The sequence below is a fragment of the Anolis sagrei genome, chromosome 4 (assembly GCF_037176765.1).
Source record: "Anolis sagrei isolate rAnoSag1 chromosome 4, rAnoSag1.mat, whole genome shotgun sequence".
In the NCBI taxonomy this organism is placed as follows: Eukaryota; Metazoa; Chordata; class Lepidosauria; order Squamata; family Dactyloidae; genus Anolis; species Anolis sagrei.
In genome coordinates this window covers 137,880,553-137,889,853 of record NC_090024.1, presented here as the reverse complement: position 1 = coordinate 137,889,853, position 9,301 = coordinate 137,880,553, and the positions used below count along the sequence as shown (strand labels likewise).

The 9,301-nt window shown below is 38.4% G+C and overlaps 1 long non-coding RNA gene across 1 annotated transcript; it reads left to right on the top strand.

The window, feature by feature from the left end:
- Positions 1 to 818: 818 nt before the first annotated feature.
- LOC132774233 (uncharacterized) lies at positions 819 to 9,105 on the top strand. Its single transcript, XR_009631384.2, has 2 exons — positions 819 to 1,114; positions 6,887 to 9,105. It is a non-coding gene; the product is annotated as an uncharacterized lncRNA (long non-coding RNA).
- The last annotated feature ends 196 nt before the right edge of the window (positions 9,106 to 9,301 follow it).

Sequence of the window (9,301 nt, the reverse complement as noted above, 5' to 3'; positions counted from 1 at the left end):
CAACCAAGGGCAACATGGATGGATGGTATCCTTGAAGAGACTGGCTTGACTCTGAAGGAGCAGGGGGTGGCCACGGCCAATAGGAAGCTCTGGTGTGGGCTGGTTCATGAGGTCACGAAGAGTCGGAAGCAACTGAACAAATAAACAACAACATGAGACTGACTAGGCATAAAATGATATGGATGATTATACCATAGATGGAGCCACTGGTGGCGCAGTAGGTTAAAATACTGAGCTGCTGAGCTTGTTGATCGAAAGGTCGCAGGTTCGATTCCAGGGAGTGGCATGAGCTTCCGCTGTCAGCCCCAGCTTCTGCCAACCTAGCAGTTCAAAAACATGCAAATGTGAGTAGATAAATAGATACTGCTCTGGCGGGAAGGTAACGGCGCTTCATGTAGTCATGCTGGCCACATGACCTTGGAGGTGTCTACGGACAATGCTGGCTCCTTGGCTTAGAAATGGAGATGAGCACCACACCCCAGAGTTGGACACGACTGGACTTCATGTCAAGGGAAAACTTTTACCTTTTACCATGGAAGATAATATGGATGCTTCATTTGGAGACACCCTATTACTCAAACTGTAGAAAACAATTTTCTCTAATAAAACTGTGAAGTTCACTATGAATTCTATCAACAACTATTGTGTAGGATGCAAGGCTGTGTCCACCATATGCAATGAAGGATTAATCGTATCTTCCTCATCTGTAAAGCTGCTCAAAAATGTTACGTACAGAGTGCTTAATGTCTACTAATTAGACAATAGTGTAAATTTTAATTCAGAGTGTTGCATTGATAAGCCTGTCAGAATGTCCTGAACTGCAAGACCAGGACATTGCCACACATTCTGGAGTTTACAGATGGTATAATGTTGAGTTTTCCTCTACAGATGGAAAGTTAATCTCTAGCTTTCAAGATTAAGGTTTTACTCTGATTGAAAGAGAAATTTCCAGTCATTGCTGGACACAAATACAGCCAAATCTCTTCATTAAGCCTTTTGAGCGCAAGACGACCGGATATTCTTTGAACTGCAGCTTTCTCATATGTATGAAAATATCAGCGATATTTGCCAACAATCATTCGAACTGCCAATCACCTTGGAAGCCAACCTCAAGGTAAGGAATGAAGCACCTAAATGGAATGGATGTGACTGGCAGGCTGGGTGTTGTTGTATGCTATAGAATATATTGATTGTTGCTTTATACTCCAGAAGCAAATTCTCATTGATTTGTATTATATTTTATTTTAAAATCCGTTCTGATGTGCACAGAAACAAAGACACTATATGCATTTTAAAAAAATATTGCATCTGAGCATCAATTTTTTATATATATTTTAGATTCTTAGTTTAAACTCCAGGAAAATAAGGCAATCATTTTTAGATTTTTAAAGACAGCCAAGATTGGGAAAGTTTTGAGGGATACCTTCACATTTTAAGAGTTGTTTCTCAAGCAAGTCATGCTTTACAGGCTTCCATTATCTTCAGGATATGTCCTGGGATGCGTCTACACTGTAAAATTAATGCAGTTTGACATGACATTAACAGCCATGTCTCAATGCTATGGACTCATGGGAGTTATAGTTTTACAAGACCTTGAGCCTTACCTTCTAAAGGGTGCTGGTGCCTCACCAAACTACTAGGATTCCATAGCATCGATTCAATGTCAAACTACATTAATTCTATGGTAGTGTAGATGCACCCTTGGAGACCCACATAGTCCTGTGCATGACAACTTAAGGAAAGTCCCATTGTATCCATTTGGGATTATAATTAAACAATTATATTTAAGACTACATCTTGATCTATGGATTTGTGGACCCAAAGTAAACAAGATGCAAAGCAGAAAGTATTTTCAAATGTGAAGCCAACTGTGTCACCAGGTTCGGCACTTATTTTATGTGCCGAAAAATGGCAAGGGATCCAGTTGGGTGTGATGAGCACTGACAGGTTGGGATGTCTCAAAGTCACTTTCCTTTCAACACGTGTTGCTCATTTATATTTTTCACACCTGTTGCACGTAAGTTTGGACCAAGTCACAGCCCAACCTTCAGTGTGGAGCCAAAATAAAATCCGGTCTCAGGTATACTACACTGAGCCCCTTGGAGGCAACAACAGGTAGGAACCAATGGATTACTATCAGTTAAGGGTACTGTTCCATTATCTGGGTGGAGGCCACTAGAGGGTGCTAGAGAGAGAAGGCTAGTCCATTTTGGGGGGGGGGGGGGAGTTGAAGGAGGAGAACCATTTTCCCATTTTCACTGGTTATTTCCCCTCCCCACTTCCCATTTCATAAACTAGGGTTGTTTCCACAATGGGGACATGGATGGGAGGAATAACAGGAAAACACAGGGAAATAATTTTATTCTTTCAACCCACCCTCAACTCCCATAAGATGGATTATCCTTCTCTCTCTAGTGCTCCTCTAGTAACCTCTGCCCAGATAATGGAACAGCATCCAGTTAAGTAATGAATGAAATTAAGACGCAATTTGATTTGAATTATTTAACTGAAGCAACAAGCTTAAGGTAGAATTTGAGCATTAAACATTTTCCAGAGTTAACTTTTAATTGAATGCTTCATTAATCAGAAGGACCCATCATGGTGAAGATACGCCACTTAGAGTCTCTTTTGGGAGAGATAAATCAGGGTATTAAAAATAAATATAATAATAATAGTAATAATAAGTCACCAACTGCCGCTCTGGGCCAGAGTGAAGGCGGGGGGAGCAGGGGACAGTTCCACCTTGTCTCCTGTGCTATGCTAATAATGTACTATACTATAATATATTGTATATAATATAATATTTATAATATTATAATGTAATGCAATATGATACTAAGAATAATATGATATTATAATTATATATTTATATTACATGTAATATTACTAATAATATTACAATATAATGGTATAGTGCGATATAGTAACATTTAATACTGATATTGTACTATGCTAATAATATATTGTATGTGTGTGTGTATGTATGTGTGTGTGTGTGTATAGTAAGCTGCTCTGAGTCCCCTTCCGGGTGGGAAGGGTGGCATATAAATGACATAAAATAAATAAATAAATAAATAAATATTTTATATTACTTTTATCCAAATCCAGTTAGTCTGAATTTGTGCAAAACTAATTCTTGATTTTTGTTAGTTCTTCGGTGTTGTTAAATTAAAATGTTGAGGTCACAAGACCAAACAGGATAATACTCATGTTAGAGAAAACTACCCTAAAATATAGCAGAGCATCCAAAAACATAAACAGGATACAAAAGTTGAGTTAACTGCATGCAGAGCATGAAGTGCCATGTGATGTGGCTGCAAAGAATTCAGAGCTTAGGCAGGGAAAGGTGCAGTGTCCAATCTTAAAAATCACAAAAGGTTTATTTACAATAATAAGAAATAATTGCATTTCTTAATAATCAAGAACTGGGTGTGAGCTACTCTAACAACCATCTTGTACAAGGTTTCAAAGAGAGGGAAAAAACACGAATCACTACATCTCTTTGACACACGCAGAGAGAGAGATCTCAAAGCACACAGCACACACAAAGAAACAGAAGTCAAAGGCTTGAAGTAGAAAAGTGTCCATTCTACACAACCAATCAGAATGAGATCAGGAACAGAGAGGAGAGTAGAAATAGATACATTCCCAACTGTCATACAGGACATGCGGGGGAAGGGAAGCCCTTAGTCTATACTAAACTAACTTCTCCTCATTGAGGACTTGAGACTTGGGCAGTGTGAGGTTGAATTCCAACAGTTCCTTCTCAATTTCAGCTGAAGAAAACATGGAACTGCATGTATGTGGGTGTGTGTCTTTAAGTCACCTGTTGATTTATTTATTTATTTATGACATTTATATGTCGCCCTTCTCACCCCGAAGGAGACTCAGAGTGGCTTACAAGTTAAAAGTAAATACAATATATTATATTATTACCACAGCACAACATTAATATTATATATTACATTGTACAATAACATTATACTGCAATATTATTAGTAATATTACATTCAATATAAAATATATAATTATAATATCATATTATTAGTAGTAGTATTATAGTGTATTACATTACAATATTTACAATATTATATGCCTATACGTATAGTAATACCATTAATTTCATAGAGAATTTTCAACTAAAGTGGAAAAACTGGATCAAGTTTTGGATAGTAGGGACCTATCTGAATCCTGTGGGGGTTGTTAAATGTGAATAAACATAAGCAGAAGCTTTACCACAGCATTTAAACCAAGATATACCCTGCAATATAACAAAATGTCACTCAAACTTGTGAAACAAAGTAACTGTATCTTTACTTTAGTTCAAAAGTTCAAACAGGGCAACAATATATATACATCAGTCTCTTTGGATTCAGGCAGAGAACAGAGGGATGATAGTCCTTTTAAAATATGCCTCAAGCCTCAAAATGATCAGACTTCAAGATAGTTGGCAGCCAGCAATCTCTTCACTGTCCAAAGTGAGAATGGCAGTTAGAACTGTTGGTCTCAGCAGCAAGCCAGAAGCAGCAGCCAATCAGAACTCTGGCTCTTGGCACGCTCAGCCAATCAGCTGCTGCAACATGTCTCTCCAGTTAACCCACCATATCGTGGCGTCCTTTTTCAAATCTTCACAAATCCTACTGGTTCTGCTCTAGTTGTGAGATAGGATCTAAGCTATTGTATCTGAATGTAAATGCTTATGTAGGAAAAATAGGTGCCCCATACAAAACAGGAAGATAATTAGTCCTATCGCTTTTGGACGTACAAGTAACTTTAGCAAAATAAAACCCTGGGGTTGATGGTGGTATCGAAAGAGTCAGGAGAAGACTGATCATACTCAGTCGGCATGGTGTGAGATGGAAAACTAAAGTGGAAAGTATGGAATGGTTGGGAAGCTGAAGTGGAAATACTTCATGTGGCAAGACATAGTTGCAGGATTGATTATTTCTTGCAATATTTATTTTCATTCATTTTTAAACATACAAACCTGAACTGTACTTTTTTGAAATGTATGAAAAACTGATCTTATATATAAATACAAATGAACTGCTATAACTTGCCAGGTATTGATATCCATTTTTAGATTTGCATCCTGGTTTTGTAGCTCTACCTAAGATCCTAATACACAGTTGTAGAAACATTTGATTACTAAGAATTGTGTTACATTATCTGAAAACTTCCAGAAGATGTGCTTCAGGGCTAAGATTCCTTTCGGAGGAGAGATTTATGTTAACTTTTCCTTGTTGGCTTGTTTAAAAATTTATAGAGTGTAAGGGAAGCAAACAGGCACTCCTATAAGCAAATAGCTCATCTAGCAACCATCTGTCCGATTTCCAGGAAGCAACTACACTGTCATTCACTTCAAAGCAGGAAAGGTAGCAAGGAATTACATCAAAACTCTAGCAAACACTGTACATCAGTGACGTGAGATATTCAGCGCTTTCTCTGTGCTTTCCCGGTATTCACTTCTTGCTGGGGATTTCCTTGACCTGATGGAGGCTAGAGGTGCCAGCCAGGCACTGACATTCCCAGGCAGATATCAGTCTCCGACCTCTTAGATGCTATGAGAAAGACTATGTCCTACCTTTCACCTTTACTAAAGGCATGTCAAACAGACCTGTAGTACAAGAAATCAAGCTAAAGGAAATTCCTTCGACAACAGTGAGTGCAGACTTTGGTGGGGCTGGGAATAACCTCTTTTTCCAACCACTTCCAAAAACATTTGTTCATCTTCCTTATGGGCTATGATATTACCACTCAGGACTGTAGCCAGAAAATAATTTTGGTGTGTGTGTGTGTGCGTGAATATTTTAAGCGAATCATGAAAAGTAGTTCCATAACACAAAATTATTTAAATAGTACGGTTCATTCAATATTTTATATAGACTTAATTAAATCAATTTTCTCATCTCCATCATGAGGGACTTCAAGTCCCATCCATGCCTTAGGCTTTGCCTACCAGTTGTGGGTGGGCCAACTTGGTTGCTTCCACTATATCAGCTATTGCTGCAAGTAATGACTGTGAATAAATTGTCAAAATTTGCTTGAGATAGCGCTTGCAGTTCTGGAGATACTCGTTTAATTTTTGCTTCTCATAGACTTAGTTTGGGGATTTGGTTAACCAGTTTAAATTCATGAGTAAACCAGGTTTTTTTTTACCTGACAATTTGGGGAGGGGAGATGAACCCCTAACCCCCCCTCCCCCGCTACAGCCCTGTCACCACTATTTTCACAACATTCTGTATATCTGATTACACTATGTAACAACATTTGAAAAAGTTTATGCTCCTAATTTGAAAGTGTTATTTCCTGTTTAATTGTGCGGTACTTACTTCAAAAGTAGTTGTTATACACCAGAAACTTTGGAATGACTGGGGTGGGGCAAAAAGCCATTCCACAGATATATAAACCCATTTTCCTATTTCCAACAGACCTCACTACCTCTGAGGATGCTTGCCATAGATGCAGGCGAAACGTCAGGAGAAATGCCTCTAGAACATGGCCCTATAGCCCGAAAAAACCTACAAGAACGTAGTGATTCCAGCCATGAAAGCCTTCGACAATAGTATTTGACTAATTCTGCAGATCAGGGTTCAAATCGAACCTGTGACCTGTCAGTCTTCAGTCCTGCTGGCACAAGAGTTTAACCCACTGCACCACCGGGGGCTCCTATGCTAATAGCTATCTGCACTTTAAAAGTTCCCAAGGATACAAAAATATCATGGCACAAATATGGTCTCAATCTCTGCACAGTAGGGAAAAAAATCCTGTTTTATCATATCTGAGTCCCTCTGGGGAGATAAAGTGGAATATAAATAAAGTGTATGATGATGATGATGTCTTCACTATGATGAATACATTTTAAAACTATTTTAATTTTTCACAGGTGTATACTTTTCCAAGCTATGAATTCCTCTCTTGCAAGCAGCCACCTGAGACAATATGAAGTCCCGAGTTTGATTGATGTCACTCCAGGCTATGCCACAACAAAGAGAGGAGATGGTCTTGCCATGATCTTCATCATTGTAGCCATTTTTGTTCTCTTGGCTGTGATTATTATTGTGACAGTTCATTATGGTCCACAGCTACACAAAGCCCAGATCACTCTGTACCACGAACCTCTGCCCCAAGACATGGACAATGGGGTCCGTTTAACAAACTGGAAGAAACTTGGTTCCCAGAAATCATGCAGTGTGCAATCTGCTTTGACACTGGAGAATAATGCTACTGGACTTAATGTTAAATATGGGACTGCAAAGCCAACCATCATAGAAATCACTTCTTTGTGAAAAACCTTTGGAGAGCTTATAAGATTCCCATGGAAGCTTTTCTGATATGGCTGATGCGCATGTTAATACTCTACTTGACATCTGATACCCACAAATGGTTCAACATTTGATATGATCATTCATCTCTTTACCAAATTTGCGTCCAGTTGACTCCCTGATGACCCAGCAGCGACTGAAACTGTGTTATGAAAAATTCAAGAGTGAACATGATCAAATATGGACAACACTTCAGATCCAACTTGTTGCAGTGGTGACACTGAAGAAAAACTATTTCCATTAACACTGTGTCAATGCAATTTGTATTGATTGTCTTTTCCACCAGCATTCCCAATGTGCTTTCTAGAATATTTGATTAGTCTGCCAAGACTTATTTGTGAAGCATTTGAAAGATAAAATAATCTACATTGACTCCATGATGAACACGTATAACATGTTCTGTGAGCGAACAGGGTGTTTGTAAAGGTGTGGCCTAGCATGTATATGCCCAACTAGTAGCTAACTCAATCTAACTCATTGTACATGTGACCAATTGACTCCATAAAGTAGGTACTGCATCCTTGCCCTTGAGAGACAAGGGTCACAATGTTTTGTCAAACTGGAAGTTTTGAATAACACTTTGAATAGTGTTTTCTGCATCTAACTTGTTTTTCTCTAAGAACTGATCAACAATCTCCCCGTTTGAGGCATGATGTTCAAACCATGGTTATCCAGGTTTACTGAGAAAAAAATTATTGATCAGACTGATTGTATTATTTTTCACAATTGGTTTGTATTAGACTGGATGCAGATAACTAAAGTTCAATCCAGGGAGATAAAAAAAGGAAAGTTACAGTATTTTCTCAAAGGCAAAATTGACCAGGTAGATGAGGTCCAGACAGTTTTGGATGGGATTACATTATTTCAAATGAAGAGTTGTCAAATCCAACCCTGCAGTATGTGTTTCTACATGTCCATGACTCAAAGTGCCTTGTGCCAGCCTCTCTGTAAAAGTAGCAAGGCAAAGTTCCAGTGCAATAAAATGGATGTGTTCTTGGAAGTGCATTGTACAAACCTCAGTAGCCTGAGGTTTAGGGAATTTTAATGATTTACACTTTAATTTATTAATTGGCTTTATATATGGTGCGTTATTTGTTTATTTGGTTTATGATATTTTTGTAGTATTTAATGTTGTTTATTTTACTCTTTTAACTTCTACACCGCTTTGAATGCCACCCATGGAAGAAAAGCAGGATAAAATAATAATAATAGTAATAGCAATTTAAATGAAATTCCTTTTTGAACACTAATTCTGATAGCTTTTAGAGATTTATTAGATATGTCCCAAGAAACATCTATTATAATGTGTTTAACTATCAACCCAGGGATTTTCACAACCACCTGTCAAAACGTTTACAGGAAGTTGTTGTTGTTTATTCGTTCAGTTGCTTCCGACTCTTCATGGCCTTATGGAACAGCCCACGCCAGAGCTCCCTGTCGGCCATCGCCACCCCCAGCTCCTTCAAGGTCAAGCCAGTCACTTCAAGGATAGCATCCATCCATCTTGCTCTTGGTTGGCCCCTCTTCCTTTTTCCTTCCTTTCCCCCCAGCATCATTGTCTTCTCTAAGCTTTACAGGAGGTTACTCATAGTCAAATAAAATAATGAGATTCAAATAAGGATCCTAGAAAGGTGTCTGAGAACTGCATGTGTTTTGTTTTTTTCTCTCTCAGTAGACATAAAAGAAATCCTTCTTATTTGACCAATCTACCTGTTGTTGTAATATGATTTTTATCACTATGCATATTTAACTACCCAATATACGAGTTCAACATCCAGTACACTGATTGTCTTCTTGGTATTTGTTGTCATAGATCAGTAGTTCCCAACCTGTGGTCCATGGACCACCAGTGGTCCCCAATAACTAAAATATGGTCCATAGACTTATTGTTATTACACTGTTGCAACGAGAGCAGCTGGTCTTGTGAAACCCTCTTAAATTGCCGAGGCGACTGGGATGTCAAGAGGGGAGAGGCT